Source organism: Adiantum capillus-veneris, chromosome 21, assembly GCF_014529385.1.
Source record: "Adiantum capillus-veneris isolate H3 chromosome 21, ASM1452938v2, whole genome shotgun sequence".
In the NCBI taxonomy this organism is placed as follows: domain Eukaryota; kingdom Viridiplantae; phylum Streptophyta; class Polypodiopsida; order Polypodiales; family Pteridaceae; genus Adiantum; species Adiantum capillus-veneris.
Genome location: NC_140951.1, coordinates 63,910,235 through 63,928,235, shown reverse-complemented (window position 1 = coordinate 63,928,235; position 18,001 = coordinate 63,910,235).

Below are 18,001 nucleotides of genomic sequence, written 5' to 3'. Positions count from 1 at the left end.
ATCACTGCTGGTAGTACTATCACTGTCCTCATCAGTCAGTGTGGAATAGTATTCATCACTAGACTCATCCTCATCTTCATAAAGCTCTTCTAATTGTTTCCTTGTGTCCATATTATATAGCTTCTTGGCACCTGTCTTTCCATAGAGGCTAATTGTACCACGTCTCCAATCTTGAACAACTCCCAATGCACTTAACCATGGTCTGCCCAATATAATATGATATACTCCCAACCTTGCTGGTATCACATGAAAATCAACCACCTCCTTTGCATCATATGCCTCCACTTCTAAGCTCTTTACAACACCCAACATTTTACATTTTGATGGTTTGCCAATCTAATCCGAAAGCCTGATACCCCAGTCACTGTAAGACCCATCTTCTCAACGCATGAGTGTGTTATGACACATATTTTGGCTCCACCATCCACATAACCTTGTCCCAGGTTTTTTGCTTTTGTGCCACACATCTACTGTTGGCAATTGTCTGGTAGCTCTTCTATTGCCAATACCTTTACTAAACCTTGTCCCATGTTTTTTCTTTTGTGCCACACATCTACTATTGGGCAATTGTCTGGTAGCTCTTCTATTGCAAACGCCTTTACTAAACCTCTCTCTGGTTCTTTCTCCATTGGGTTAACCATCCTCTTCCATTGTTGCTTTAGCTTAGGAACCATCTCTATAAGCTGCCCAGAAGTAACATCTGCCTTCCTCCTTGTCAGATCCTCCTTCAAGTCATAGCAACAAGATATGGCTATGAATATTCTCGTCAACGGCTTTCCTTCTGGCCAGCGTTCTGTTCCTCCTTTCCAAGTTCAAGGATTTCCAGGCTGTAAAGCAAACATGTTGTTAATTCTTGAAGGCGATGAACTCTCCGATGTTGTTCTTGGAAATCGTGTTTTTCCGCCTCAGTCTGTTGATACGGATAATGATAACGTGCTTATCACTGAAGGACCTATATTTGAAGATGGGAATGTTGCCTATACGGATTGGCAACGAAGTGATAAAGCAGCTCGTCGGTATATTCTTTCTGCTCTTACTGATTCTCTTTTGCTTGATATGGATGAACTGCCTACTTCCCACGACGTATGGAAGTACCTTATTGCAAACTTTCAGAAGAAATCTTCTACAAAAATACTTTATTTGAGAGGGTTGCTTAACAAGTTACAATATGAAGCTGGTACTGCCATGATGGGACATATTGAATCTTTCAAATCTATTATTAATCAACTTGCTGCTGCCGGTGATCCTGTTCCACAAAAGCAACTGATTACACTTCTCCTTGATACGGTGAAGGACTCTTCTTATGATAACATTGTTACTATTCTCTCTAATAAAGATGGTCTTGATTTCGACCAAGCATGCATGTCTTTAATTGAATACTCTCAACGTCAAGAACGTCGGAGTGCTGGTCATGATACAACTATGATTTCACTAGAGGAGACTGAGTCACAACAGATGGAACGTGCTTTCTATGCTCGAAGGAAACCGCAGAGGTGGCCGTCGCGGTAATATTTTCTCTCGTCTCAAATTTCCTAATAAGCAATGTTCTTACTGCAACAGAAATGGCCATACTGAAGATGATTGTTGGGCACGTCAATATGATGAAGAACACAATATCACCACAAAACAACCACGTTTATCTAGAGACTCTTCTTCTTCTTCTTGTGAGTATTGTGGACGATCTGATTATCCCACTCATATGTGCTATAAGCGTCGATTCGACACAGATCGGAATAGGGTATATGCTATTGAACATCGAAACAACATTGTACCAGAAACAAGCAGCGTCCTATGTTCAGTTTCTCAAGACAGAATACTTCATGTACGTGATGGATCACTTTTTATTGTTGATTCTGGTGCTACAGAAAATATGACATATCAGTCTAAGTGGCTCCATAACTATCATCCACTACCAGTTCAACGTGTTGTTTATCTTGTTGATGATACTACTTGTCAAGTAAAGGGTATTGGAGACTTATATCTTGGTACCTTATCTTCTTCCACTCGAATTTTGCGAGGAGTATTACATGTACCAGATCTTCAACGTAATCTTCATTCAGTTGCTAGACTTGTTGATCTTGGTCTGTTTGTTGGATTTGATCATACCAAATTCCGAATTGAGAAAGATGGACAGACTATAGCCACTGCTTCTCAACACTGTAGTTTGTTTGAACTCTCTCTCAACGATGCTGTAGCAAATATTGTGACTGCTCCAGGTGATCATGATTGCAAAGTATGGCATCACCGTTTTGTTCATGATGATTTCTCAAAACTCCTTGATCTTCAACGTTGTGATCTTGTTCATGGCATGGATCTTAAAGCCCATCCCCATATGGGAATTTGTGAATTTTGTGCTCTTGGGAAACACAATCGTAAACCCTTTCCTCTTTCAAATACAACTCATTCTCATGACATATTGGATCTTGTTCATACTGATATATGTGGACCTCTACCTTCTTCGAGATCACAATATCTTTACTTCATTACTTTCATTGATGATTTCTTAAGGTATACGACTGTATTTCTGCTTAGACAAAAATCTGAAGCCTTATCTGTTTTCAAACAATTCCACAAGGCTGCGGAACTTCAAACTGGTCGTCGCCTTAAGAAGCTTCGTAGTGACAATGGAGGCGAATACGTTTTTCGAGAGTTTGTGAGTTACTGTGCTGACAATGGAATTCATCATGAACACACTATTCCATATTCGCCTCAACAGAACGATGTTGCTGAACGAAAGAATCGCACTATTCTCAATGCTGTAAGTTGTATGCTGATTCATTCTGGCTTATCTCGTGTTTTCTGGGCTGAAGCTACTTTGACAGCAGCATTTATTCATAATCATCTTCCTACTACTGCACCCTCTGGTAAGATACCCATCACAGCATGGACAGGTGACATTCCTTCTGTATCTCATTTTCGAACCTTTGGATGTATTGCTTATATTCATGTTCCCAAAGAAACACGAACAAAGCATGATGCTCCTGGTCTTAAAGTTTTTTTTATTGGATATTCTGACACTTCCAAAGGCTACAAATTCTATGATCCTTCCTCCAAGAAAGTAATTGTGAATCGTGATGCTACTTTTAACGAACAGCTTATGGGAGGCTCATGGTCCATGGATGATTCTGATGATACTAAATCATTGCCTCAGGCTTTTCCATTTCTTTCAGAAGATGAAACTCTTCCTATAGAGCAACTTTCCTCTTCACAACCATCCATTCCAAATGTTGCCAATGATGATATTGATATTTTTGTTGATCTGCCTATTGATTTTGAACATGGCTCATGTCATGTTTATGATGACGATATTGTTGATAATGCTTTTTCTACTTCTGAAGATCCCGTTACTTATGATGAGCTATCTCTTCACCACAAAAGGATCAATGGCGAGAGGCTATGGAAGTAGAGTACGATTCTCTTATCTCTAAAGGTAGATGGATACTAACTGAATTACCTCCTGGTCGTACAGCTATTAAATGTAAGTCGGTGTATAAGACAAAAGTAAAAGCAGATGGATCTTTTGACAAGTTCAAGGCGCGTTTAGTTGCAAAAGGTTACTCCCAAGTAGCTGGTGTTGATTATCAAGAGACTTTTTCACCGGTTATTCGCATTACAAGTGTTCGAGTTTTATTGGCATTTGCTGTTCAATTTGATTTAGAAGCTCATCAAATGGATGTGCAAACTGCTTTTCTTAATGGTGACTTGGAAGAGGAAATTTATATGGAACAACCAGAAGGGTTTGTTATTCCAGGTAAAGAAGACCTTGTTGCTCAATTCCATAAGGCACTATATGGTCTCAAACAAGCTTCGCGAGCCTGGTTTACAAAATTTGATCTTTTTCTTACCTCTAAAGGATTCATCTCTTGCTCGTCAGACCCCAACTTATACATAAAACGCCAAGGTAGCAGTTTTGTGATTCTTGCTCTTTATGTGGATGATACCATCCTTGTTTCCAATGATTTGGGATTTCTTCAGCAAGTGAAAAAGTTATTGTCTTCTGCATTTGATATGGTGGATCTTGGAGAGATTCACTCTTGTCTTGGCATTCAAATCCAACGGAACCGTACAAAAGGTATTTTATTCCTTCGACAATCAAAGTTTATTGCAGATACTATTCAAAAATTTGGTATGGAATCTGTACATTCAGCCAACACACCTTGTCTTGCGAGCTCTACAAAGAACACTTTTGACAGTGGCGGTCAACTTGTCACAAATCAACCTTATGCTAACTTGATTGGATATCTTCAGTTTGTTCGCATGAACAATCATCTTGATATTCTGTTTGCTGCTATTTATCTTGGACAACATCTTGCATGTCCTTCTCTTAAGCATCGGTCTGCTGCAAAGCGTGTATTGAAACAGTGAGAATCTTCTTAATCCATTCATGTGCGTCACTAATTAGATGACGAGGCATTTGGCTACCTTAAGAGAGTCCGCTTGTTATTCAAGGGATTAAGACATATCTTGAATTCTGGAAAAGATGGACTCTAATAAAGGGAAAGGAGCACGATTCTATAAAATACATGGACCTAATTATTATTTATTGGCAAAAAATGATTAGTGAGCTTGAACAACCAACCAATAAACAAATTGGTGAATATACATCATTTTGGCCAAAGACTACAGGGAGTCATCGAATGCAACAGATAGAGGAAGACATAGATGAGTTTGAAGGATATGAAGAATTGATTGATCACTATGTTGGTCCTCAAAGTGCAAGGCCACAGGAAGGTTTTAGGCCTCAAATTGATGTAAGGAAAGGGGATTTTGTTCTTGTGATACCCGCAGATCCAGCATATCTAATATGGCTAGGAGTTGCAGAGTCAGATGTTGATGTAAACATCTCATCTCTTAACTACAAGAAAGTTTTCATTCAATATTGGGCACCAAAACATCAGGAAAAAAATTCCACAATCCAACAACAATATGTGGATTGTTGGAAAAAGAACTTGTGCTGCAATCTTGCTGACCCACAACGTTGGGAGTGTGTTGATGTAGTTGTGTGGTCATGGATTCCAAGGGGTGGAAGACTTGCAGAAGGAATTAAAATCCCATCCAATGTTCTGGAGAAAGCACAAGCTAGCTTAATAGGAGAAACTCAATAGCATTTCATTTTCATATATTGTTTTCCTTGCTATCCGTGTCTATGTATGTTTTATAAAGTATCAATTAACACCAACATGAAAATAAAATTTTGGATGGGACAAAAAAAGGTGTCTCTCAACACCACCGTTTTCTTGAGAATCTATCTTTTTGTCGAATGTAACACAAGTCCTCAAGACAAGTCTGAAAATAAATGAGATATTCCCAAATCAAATGGGATATAGGAATCCATAGGCATTGAAGTCAGTCCCAAAGATGTGGAATTTTTCCATTTCATAAAAAAGAGTGTTAAATTACAATGTGTAAGCAGCGACTAGCTATTCAAATTGAAGTACTAGAGAGGAGTACCAATATGTCACAAATGCACTAATGCTCTTGATACTTCAAGCATGTTGTAGGCAATACTATTGTATTCATGAAGGTCTCTTCTGCATGTCACGTCACTAATAACCCTCTACAAAGCATTTTGCTTAAGGGGGAGAGTTGTAAGGCTGTAATCGGTAAGGTTTTACCAGGTGATTATGATGCATCATCACATCTCTATGAATCTTTTGGGAATTTCTACTTACTTATGGAGATAACAAATGAATGCAAAGTGAGTGGTTGTGGGTCTTTCCTCACTCATCTTAATCGTCTCTTACACCTGGGCATGTGTATGTGTGTGTGTCTATGTGTGCACACGTGCACGCCCATACAATGTACGATAGCATCTTTTGAAATTTCTACAAACACTAATGATGGGGGTAGCTCCTTTAGCATTGTATCTCTATTCGTATAAGAATCTTATATGGACCCTATACAAAAGCAAGATTGGCAGCACTGTGATGTCATATAAAGCTTCAGGTGTGGAGTCGCTTGGGCTATTATCATGGGGTGAATTAGATCCAAAGTCAGTTCTAAGCATAATTTGCAAGGCTTCCATTCCTTTGAGTTCTCTTGTTCTTTTGCTAGCAATCAATTGTCTTGTGGCCATGGACATCACATACCTTTCAATATGGCTTGTTCAGCCAAAAACCTGCATGGTTTCCTACCATGATTGTTGCTAGTAAATGATTGAAAACAATTTGACCGACAAAAGCCTTTGCTTTGTGAGCCAGTATGGATTGGTAAGTTTGTTTTTGAGATGTGCGATCAAACATGGCCATAGTGAGGCTATTTGAGGATGTTACAATGGTGTGGATTGTGTTTTTCTGAAGGATTGCAAGAACAAGTGTTGGGATGGTGAGATGCATAGCACACTTTGTGGTATTGAAGGGTTGCCATGATGATGGTAGTGCAGCCAATAAGAGAATCTCTTGGACAGTGATGGAGGCAACCACTCCTGAAAGAAGGGTCTCATATAGTAGAAGAAGCAAAGAACCTATTGATTGGAGAATGTCTTGATCATCTGTAAATTTAGTATCTACCTGCTTTTTTGTGCCCTCCATATAGAGGAGTAATTCCACCTTTGCACTTAGGTCAAGGGTTTTTTAATTAGCAATCTCCTTCTTGTTAATGGCATTTGTAGGGTTGGCTTGAGGTGGGCACTGCGATGTGCCATTAGCAACTTTGAGAGGGTCGTGATTCTCCAAGATGATCTCCATTGTCATCCTCCAGTGCTGATATTTCTTGTCATTTCATTTGTCCACTTTATACGACCTCCTAGATTGTGCCATCTTTGCCTGATTGTACCGGACGAGTAAGCAAAACGTGCAATACTATTGTAGTTGGGTCCCATGCGTGGGAAAGAAAAGCATGAGTGGGTTCTCAATTCATGATTGTAATTCATCATACCATGTAGAAAAGTGCTTTGCGCATACAATATGCAAGATAGGAGAAAAGAGGAGACGATGCACACAGAGAACATGACAAGATGTGGGTGGTATTCACTAGGTCAGAGCTCTTTGTATTACATGGGTTGCCATTTTGGCTCACCCTTTTGTTATTTTATTTTGTCTAAGTTACTACTATTTTAAAAGAAAATCATAAACATCATCAATTAAAACAAGAACAAAATCATTAAGGGGCAAATTGTTTTGTTTTGTGATGTACTTATAAGCATTATTTAAAGAATTTAAAGTTTGTGGTTCTCTAGCCACATTTGTAGATATGGCAGCATTGAAATTTTGCATGATTCCAAAAATGAAAATTTGAAAGGCGTTATTCTTAACGAGGTTTGGAAAAAACCCTAAAACACAAGAAGGCTATATATCTAACTTATATAATGGAGAGAAACTTTCCGCAAACAATCCAACGACGAAAGGAGAGAAACTTATATAATGGAGAGAAACTTTCCGCAAACAATCCAATGACGAATGGAGGCCCCACCTCGATGCTGAATCACATAATTCATAAAGCAAATATTAAAAAATGGTAAAAGAGCCAATCGTCGTGGTCTTCGTTTGTTGAGGTGACCTATTATGAATGTGCATGTGGGTAGGAGTAGTCTGATGATCTCTCTCTCTCTCTCTGTCTCTCTCTCTCTCTCTCTCTCTCTCTCTCTCTCTCTCTCTCTCTCTCTCTCTCTCTCTCTCTCTCTCTCTCTCTCTCTCTCCAACGCGTACCCATGAGGCTTAATTTCCACCCTCAAATGCATACACACCTATACTCCAACGAGCGATTGTCGATGAAAAAAGATCAACGTGTTTGCAAGTGAGGTCTATGATCTCCAATCCAAGTAAGTCTCTCTCTCTCTCTCTCTCTCTCTCTCTCTCTCTCTCTCACACACACACACACACACACACACACACACACACAGAGGACCCTATGTGTTGCCTCAATTTGCTGCCAATATGTTTTTCTTTGCATGCACCGCATGAATACAGTACGTTAACAGGCGTGAATACACTATGCTAGGAAGTTCATATCACTATATGTAGCACCAATATAGATGACAATACACTAGGAGGTTTCCACCAGCCCCGTTATTCCCTCTCTCTCTCTCTCTCTCTCTCTCTCTCTCTCTCTCTCTCTCTCTCTCTCTCTCTCTCTCTCTCTCTCTCTCTCTCTCTCTCTCTCTCTCTCTCTCTTTCCCCACCTTCACCTTCACTCCGTCCTCTCACTCACTACTATCTCCCCTAGTGACAAAAAGTCATTGATAGCTTGCAGTCAAGAGAATTGATTCGTCTCTCTCTCTCTCTCTCTCTCTCTCTCTCTCTCTCTCTCTCTCTCTCTCTCTCTCTCTCTCTCTCTCTCTCTCTGTCTCTTCTTCTTAGAACGAGTATGTTTACCATGCGATCGTATGTGCAACAAGATGTGGTTGCCTTCGTTTTCATTTACCGCATCCTCACAAATTGGATGTTACGTGATTTTATCTTGTTGCATATATTCACACATTCTACCATGTTTGCACCTAGATCGTATCATTGCTATCTTGGACTTTCTTTGCTTCCAAACAGGGAAAGCCTATGGGAGGATTGAAGAACCCCTCAATTAATCTCTCTCTCTCTCTCTCTCTCTCTCTCTCTCTCTCTACTTCCCACGACGTATGGAAGTACCTTATTGCAAACTTTCAGAAGAAATCTGTTACAGAAATACATTATTTGAGAGGGTTGCTTAACAAGTTACAATATGAAGTTGGTACTGCAATGATGGGACACATTGAATCTTTCAAATCTATTATTAATCAACTTGCTGCTGTCGGTGATCCTGTTCCACAAAAGCAACTGATTACACTTCTCCTTGATACGGTGAAGGACTCTTCTTATGATAACATTGTTACTATTCTCTCTAATAAAGATGGTCTTGATTTCGACCAAGCATGCATGTCTTTAATTGAATACTCTCAACGTCAAGAACGTCGGAATGCTGGTCATGATACAACTATGATTTCACAAGAGGAGACTGAGTCACAACAGATGGAGCGTGCTTTCTATGCTCGAAGGAAACCGCAGAGGTGGCCGTCGCGGTAATATTTTCTCTCGTCTCAAATTTCCTAATAAGCAATGTTCTTACTGCAACAGAAATGGCCATACTGAAGATGATTGTTGGGCACGTCAATATGATGAAGAACACAATATCACCACAAAACAACCACGTTTATCTAGAGACTCTTCTTCTTCTTCTTGTGAATATTGTGGACGATCTGATCATCCCACTCATATGTGCTATAAGCCTCGATTCGACACAGATCGGAATAGAGTATATGCTATTGAACATCTAAACAACATTATACCAGAAACAAGCTGCGTCCTATGTTCAGTTTCTCCAGAGAGAATACTTCATGTACGTGATGGATCACTTTTTATTGTTGATTCTGGTGCTACAGAAAATATGACATATCAGTCTAAGTGGCTCCATAACTATCATCCACTACCAGTTCAACGTGTTGTTTATCTTTTTGATGATACTACTTGTCAAGTAAAGGGTATTGGAGACTTATATCTTGGTACCTTATCTTCTTCCACTCGAATTTTGTGCGGAGTATTACATGTACCAGATCTTCAACGTAATCTTCTTTCAGTTGCTAGACTTGTTGATCTTGGTCTGTTTGTTGGATTTGATCATACCAAATGCCGAATTGAGAAAGATGGACAGACTATAGCCACTGCTCCTCAAAACGGTAATTTGTTTGAACTCTCTCTCAACGATGTTGTAGCAAATATTGTCACTGCTCCAGGTGATCATGATTGCAAAGTATGGCATCACCGTTTTGTTCATGATGATTTCTCAAAACTCCTTGATCTTCAACGTCGTTATCTTGTTCATGGCATGGATCTTAAAGCCCATCCCCATATGGGAATTTGTGAATTTTGTGCTCTTGGGAAACACAATCGTAAACCCTTTCCTCTTTCAAATACAACTCATTCTAATGACATATTGGATCTTGTTCATACTGATATATGTGGACCTCTACCTTCTTCGAGATCACAATATCTCTACTTCATTACTTTCATTGATGATTTCTCAAGATATACGACTGTATTTCTACTTAGACAAAAATCTGAAGCCTTATCTGTTTTCAAACAATTCCACAAGGCTGCGGAACTTCAAACTGGTCGTCACCTTAAGAAGCTTCGTAGTGACAATGGAGGCGAATACGTTTTTCGAGAGTTTGTGAGTTACTGTGCTAACAATGGAATTCATCATGAACACACTATTTCATATTCGCCACAACAGAACGGTGTTGCTGAACGAAAGAATCGCACTATTCTCAATGCTGTAAGTTGTATGCCGATTCATTCTGGCTTATCTCGTGTTTTCTGGGCTGAAGCTACTTTGACAGCAGCATTTATTCAGAATCATCTTTCTACTACTGCACCCTCTGGTAAGATACCCATCACAGCATGGACAGGTGACATTCCTTCTGTATCTCATTTTCGAATCTTTGGATGTAATGCTTATATTCATGTTCCCAAAGAAACACGAACAAAGCTTGATGCTCCTTGTCTTAAAGTTATTTTTATTGGATATTCTGACACTTCCAAAGGCTACAATTTCTATGATCCTTTCTCCAAGAAAGTAATTGTGAATCGTGATGCTACTTTTAACGAACAGCTTATGGGAGGCTCATGGTCCATGGATGATTCTAACGATACTAAATCATTGCCTCAGGCTTTTCCATTTCTTTCAGAAGATGAAACTCTTCCTATAGAGCAACTTTCCTCTTCACAACCATCCATTCCAAATGTTGCCAATGATGATATTGATATTTTTGTTGATCTGCCTATTGATTTTGAACATGGCTCATGTCATGTTTATGATGAAGATATTGCTGATAATGCTTTTTCTACTTCTGAAGATCCCGTTACTTATGATGAGCTATCTCTTCACCCCAAAAGGATCAATGGCAAGAGGCTATGGAAGCAGAGTACGATTCTTTTATCTCTAAAGGTAGATGGATACTAACTGAATTACCTCCTGGTCGTACAGCTATTAAATGTAAGTGGGTGTATAAGACAAAAGTAAAAGCAGATGGATCTTTTGACAAGTTCAAGGCGCGTTTAGTTGCAAAAGGTTACCCCCAAGTAGCTGGTGTTGATTATCAAGAGACTTTTTCACCGGTTGTTCGCATTACAAGTGTTCGAGTTTTATTGGCATTTGCTGTTCAATTTGATTTAGAAGCTCATCAAATGGATGTGCGAACTGCTTTTCTTAATGGTGACTTGGAAGAGAAAATTTATATGGAACAACCAGAAGGGTTTGTTATTCCAGGTAAAGAAGACATTGTTGCTCAACTCCATAAGGCACTATATGGTCTCAAACAAGCTTCGCGAGCCTGGTTTACAAAATTTGATCTTTTTCTTACCTCTAAAGGATTCATCTCTTGCTCGTCAGACCCCAACTTATACATAAAACGCCAAGGTAGCAGTTTTGTGATTCTTGCTCTTTATGTGGATGATACCATCCTTGTTTCCAATGATTTGGGATTTCTTCAACAAGTGAAAAAGTTATTGTCTTCTGCATTTGATATGGTGGATCTTGAAGAGATTCACTCTTGTCTTGGCATTCAAATCCAACGGAACCGTACAAAAGGTATTTTATTCCTTCGACAATCAAAGTTTATTGCAGATACTATTCAAAAATTTGGTATGGAATCTGCACATTCATCCAACACACCTTGTCTTGCGATCTCTACAAAGCACACTTTTGACAGTGGCGGTCAACTTGTCACAAATCAACCTTATGCTAACTTGATTGGATATCTTCAGTTTGTTGGCATGAACACTCGTCCTGATATTCTGTTTGCTGCTAATTATCTTGGACAACATCTTGCATGTCCTTCTCTTAAGCATCGGTCTGTTGCAAAGCGTGTATTGAAATACTTGAAAGGAACTACAGATTTTGGTTTGGTCTATCGACGACAACTCACATCGGATTCTATGCAATCTCTTTCTCTTTTGGGTTACACAGATGCAGAGTGGGCAAGCTCACATTTATCTATGCGATCTACTAGGGGAAATTGCTTCTTTATAAATGGTTGTCTTGTTTCTTGGACCAGCAAGAAACAACGTTGTGTTGCAGTTTCTACGACTGAGTCAGAATATGTTGCGGCATTACTTGCAGCTCGTGAGTTGATTTGGCTTCGACAAATGCTGGTTGATATTGGTCACTCTCCTCTTTCTAGCATACCCTTGCGGTGTGACAACCACAGTGCTATTAGTAGTGCAAAGGACTATGTTCAACATAATAAGTCAAAGCACATTGCTGTCCATTATCATTATGTCAGGTATGAAGTACGCAAAGGAACCATTATGGTTGAACACTGTCCAAGTGACTAGATGATTGCAGACATTTTGACCAAAGGCCTCAATGAGTCACGTTTCATCCTCTTGCGCTTGGAGCTTGGAGTTGCTTCGGCCTCACTCTTTCTAGATTAGCTTCTTTGCTATTGTAATAGCTTTGTACATATGACATTGTAATCTTTTAGGTACCATGCACTATGCACACTCCACATTTTCACATTGAGATATCTAAGTCACTTGAATATTTGTACATAGATGCACAATTCACTTTCACATCATCACCGCTGGTTCATATTTTCACATTCTATAGGGGCTTAGGTTTTTCCCTTGAACTCCCCAAGGGTTTTTTCATCCAAAGCTAGAGACCTTTGTTTGAGTGGGGGTGTTGGAGGTATATATGGCTCACTCTACTGAACTTGGTCTCACCTATATATTTGTATATGGTGTGTCTCTTGTCTCATCTCTCTCTCTTTCTCTCTACATCTCAACATACAAATTAGTAGTTAGAGAAATTTATGGTATAAGGGATGCAGCTATCAAGAGTACTGCAATAGCAGATTGGAACCACTAACAAGAGTAGCCGATTGTGGACAAAGCACATGACTGTGGGAAAACCGGTTCAATAGGTGCATATTTTGAGGTCTTTATGATCTTGACATTGAAGGAAAAAATAACAATTATGTAAGAACCGGTGTAACCAACAGGGATCAATGATATTGTGGGAGCTTTGCATAGGAATATTCTTGGCTGATGAGCTGGAGTTCTTTTGCGATTGAATGCCCATGGTGATAGTTGTAGGAAACATAAGGTACTAGGTGGGAAGAGCCTTGCAATGTAGAGCTTAAACATGTTGCATTGGTACTGCAGATGGGTAGTACTGTATAGTACCTCTCTCCCTCTCTCTCTCTCTCTTTTTTTTTTTTGGGAAAACTTGCTCTTTATATTACAATAATTTACAATCTGCTGTCATACTGACAGCTTTTGTATGATCCATACCACTTTGTCTCTGAAGGCTTGATCTGTTAAAGAGAGAGCATCTTCCATCATCCTATCTCTAATGACAAACAAGGGAACTGTATGATTGACACTCTAGCCCGGATCAAATGTACATTGATTTCTCATATTCCATACAAACCATAAGAACCATACTCTGAAGGACTGTAGTGCAAACTCAAGTGCTCGATCTTCTGGGATTTGGAGCTTGAAAAGTTTCATGTGATACCTAGATATGGAGATCCCCCAAGCATCATACCACATCCATTTTGCCCACTTCCACCATTCCATAACAGGCTTGCATGACCATGCCAGAATATATGTCTAGTGGTTTCAGGACAAGAGCATCTGATGCATTTGCCAGAGGTAATACCCTTTTTCTTTAGATTCATGGCAGTGGCCAATACACCTGTGAGAGCTCTCCACAAAAAAAGCCTGAATTTAAACTGATTAGGAATCAACCATATATTTGCAAGAGTTTTTTACTACCAATATGCATCCTGATGAAGGGACCATTCCGAATTACATCTTACAAAAATATTTGGTTTTGGTAACAACAAAGCATAAAAGACAGAGGTGTTAGCGGTTCACCAATCAGCTACCTGATTAGGAATGTTCCAATCCCGATGTCGTTCTTCCAGATTGAGAGCATCTCTACGAGGTAAGCCTTGAATCTGAGCACAAAGCTGATGCCAAGGTATTCTGAAGCCAAACCCTAGTCTATATTGGCGTCTGGCAACCGAAAAGAGTTTCAAGTTGAGGTTAGAATCAACCATCTTCTGAATTTGATTGAGACCTTTTTTGTGCATCGGCAGTGCAACCTTACCCAACAACCTGGCTGGTGGGGTTTTAAAAGCAAAGCTCCAGAACAAGCTCTCCCCCCCCCCCCCCACCCCCCACCCCCCAATGAGTTCCCTGTATATCTAACCCTACCTTGCCAGACCAAAGCAGAGCATATCATCTTCCAAGAAGATATTAACATACTTGACACGTCATATCCTGTTTTAAGAGGAGCAGCTGAGAAAAATTTATCCCAGGCTATCATATTCCAGATTCCATGGAAGTAAACAATTGATTTGTCAACCAGCTTCCACAAGCATAAATCCCAGTCGTTATCAGAAGCCAGCATATGCTTGATAAGGGAGCCCCAGTTAGCTTAATAGGAGAAACTCAATAGCATTTCATTTTCATATATTGTTTTCCTTGCTATCCGTGTCTATGTATGTTTTATAAAGTATCAATTAACACCAACATGAAAATAAAATTTTGGATGGGACAAAAAAAGGTGTCTCTCAACACCACCGTTTTCTTGAGAATCTATCTTTTTGTCGAATGTAACACAAGTCCTCAAAACAAGTCTGAAAATAAATGAGATATTCCCAAATCAAATGGGAAATAGGAATCCATAGGCATTGAAGTCAGTCCCAAAGATGTGGAATTTTTCCATTTTATAAAAAAGAGTGTTAAATTACAATGTGTAAGCAGCGACTAGCTATTCAAATTGAAGTACTAGAGAGGAGTACCAATATGTCACAAATGCACTAATGCTCTTGATACTTCAAGCATGTTGTAGGCAATACTATTGTATTCATGAAGGTCTCTTCTGCATGTCCGGTCACTAATAACCCTCTACAAAGCATTTTGCTTAAGGGGGAGAGTTGTAAGGCTGTAATCGGTAAGGTTTTACCAGGAGATTATGACGCATCATCACATGTCTATGAATCTTTTGGGGATTTCTACTTACTTATGGAGATAACAAATGAATGCAAAGTGAGTGGCTGTGGGTCTTTCCTCACCCATCTTAATCGTCTCTTACACCTGGACATGTGTATGTGTGTGTGTCTATGTGTGCACACGTGCACGCCCATACAATGTACGATAGCATCTTTTGAAATTTCTACAAACACTAATGATGGGGGTAGCTCCTTTAGCATTGTATCTCTATTCGTATAAGAATCTTATATGGACCCTATACAAAATCAATTGTCTTGTGGCCATGGACATCACATACCTTGCAATATGGCTTGTTCAGCCAAAAACCTGCATGGTTTCCTACCATGATTGTTGCTAGTAAATGATTGAAAACAATTTGACCGACAAAAGCCTTTTCTTTGTGAGCTAGTATGGATTGGTAAGTTTGTTTTTGAGATGTGCGATCAAACATGGCCATAGTGAGGCTATTTGAGGATGTTACAATGGTGTGGATTGTGTTTTTCTGAAGGATTGCAAGAACAAGTGTTGGGATGGTGAGATGCATAGCACACTTTGTGGTAATGAAGGGTTGCCATGATGATGGTAGTGCAGCCAATAAGAGAATCTCTTGGACAGTCATGGAGACAACCACTCCTGAAAGAAGGGTCTCATATAGTAGAAGAAGCAAAGAACCTATTGATTGGAGAATGTCTTGATCATCTGTAAATTTAGTATCTACCTGCTTTTTTGTGCCCTCCATATAGAGGAGTAATTCCACCTTTGCACTTAGGTCAAGGGTTTTTTAATTAGCAATCTCCTTCTTGTTAACGGCATTTGTAGGGTTGGCTTGAGGTGGCCACTGCGATGTGCCATTAGCAACTTTGAGAGGGTCGTGATTCTCCAAGATGATCTCCATTGTCATCCTCCAGTGCTGATATTTCTTGTCATTTCATTCGTCCACTTTATACGACCTCCGAGATTGTGCCATCTTTGCCTGATTGTACCGGACGAGTAAGCAAAACATACAATACTATTGTAAGTTGGGTCCCATGCGTGGGAAAGAAAAGCATGAGTGGGTTCTCAATTCATGATTGTAATTCATCATACCATGTAGAAAAGTGCTTTGCGCATACAATATGCAAGATAGGAGAAAAGAGGAGACGATGCACACAGAGAACATGACAAGAAATGGGTGGTATTCACTAGGTCAGAGCTCTTTGTATTACATGGGTTGCCATTTTGGCTCACCCTTTTGTTATTTTATTTTGTCTAAGTTACTACTATTTTAAAAGAAAATCGTAAACATCATCAATTAAAACAAGAACAAAATCATTAAGGGGCAAATTGTTTTGTTTTGTGATGTACTTATAAGCACTATTTAAAGAATTTAAAGTTTGTGGTTCTCTAGCCACATTTGTAGATATGGCAGCATTGAAATTTTGCATGATTCCAAAAATGAAAATTTGAAAGGCGTTATTCTTAACGAGGTTTGGAAAAAACCCTAAAACACAAGAAGGCTATATATCTAACTTATATAATGGAGAGAAACTTTCCGCAAACAATCCAACGACGAATGGAGGCCGCACCTCAATGCTGAATCACATAATTCATAAAGAAAATATTAAAAAATGGTAAAAGAGCCAATCGTCGTGGTCTTCGTTTGTTGAGGTGACCTATTATGGATGTGCATGCGGGTAGGAGTAGTCTGATGATCTCTCTCTCTCTCTCTCTCTCTCTCTCTCTCCGACGCGTACCCATGAGGCTTAATTTCCACCCTCAAATGCATACACACCTATACTCCAACGAGCGATTGTCGATGTTAAAAGATCAGTGTGTTTGCAAGTGAGTCTCTCTCTCTCTCTCTCTCTCTCTCTCTCTCTCTCTCACACACACACACACACACACACACACAGAGGACCCTATGTGTTGCCTCAATTTGCTGCCAATATGTTTTTCGTTGCATGCACCGCATGATTACAGTACGTTAAGAGGCCTGAATACACTATGCTAGGAAGTTCATATCACTATATGTATTACCAATATAGATGACAATACACTAAGAGGTTTCCATCAGCCCCGTTATTCCCTCTCTCTCTCTCTCTCTCTCTCTCTCATACACACATACATGTGCGTGCGTGCAAACACACACAAGCTTGCATAAAGATAGTGGATTCTCTTCTTCTTAGAACGAGTATGTTTACCATGCGATCGTATGTGCAACAAGATGTGGTTGCCTTCGTTTTCATTTACCGCATCCTCACAAATTGGATGTTACGTGATTTTATCTTGCTGCATATATTCACACATTCTACCATGTTTGCAGCTAGATCGTATCATTGCTATCTTGGACTTTCTTTGCTTCCAAACAGGGAAAGCCTATGGGAGGATTGAAGAACCCCTCAATTAATCTCTCTCTCTCTCTCTCTCTCTCTCTCTCTCTCTCTCTCTCTCTCTCTCTCTCTCTCTCTCTCTCTCTCTCTCTCTCTCTCTCTCTCTCTCTCTCTCTCTCTCTCTCTTTTCCCACCTTCACCTCGACTCCGTCCTCTCTCTCAGTACTATCTCCCCTAGTGACAGAAAGTCACTGATAGCTTGCAGTCAATAGAATTGATTCGTGTCTTTGTTTCTCTCTCTCTCTCTCTCTCTCTCTCTCTCTCTACTTACTGTTGTAGGGAAAAACCAAGTCATGTTTCTTGATACCCTTACTTTTGAGCTTTTCATTTATCTTTGCCAAAGCCTTATCTTGCATCTACCCATAATGCTTCAATGCACTCATCCTATCGAGCTGATACTCTTGTAAATATAAGAGCCTCTCTTTGAATGCATCACTAGGTGGCCCAAGAAACATTTCTAACATCTTGACTGCAGGCAACTCTACTTCCACAGGCAATAGTGCTTCCTTTCCATATACCAAATGAAATGGAGTAAACCCTGTACCTGTCTTCACCGAAGTACGGTAAGCCCATAATGCACTAGGCAATTCCAAATCCCAATTCTTTCCTTGGTGCTCTGTCACTTTTGAAAGAATTTGTACCAACTCACCATTGGATCTT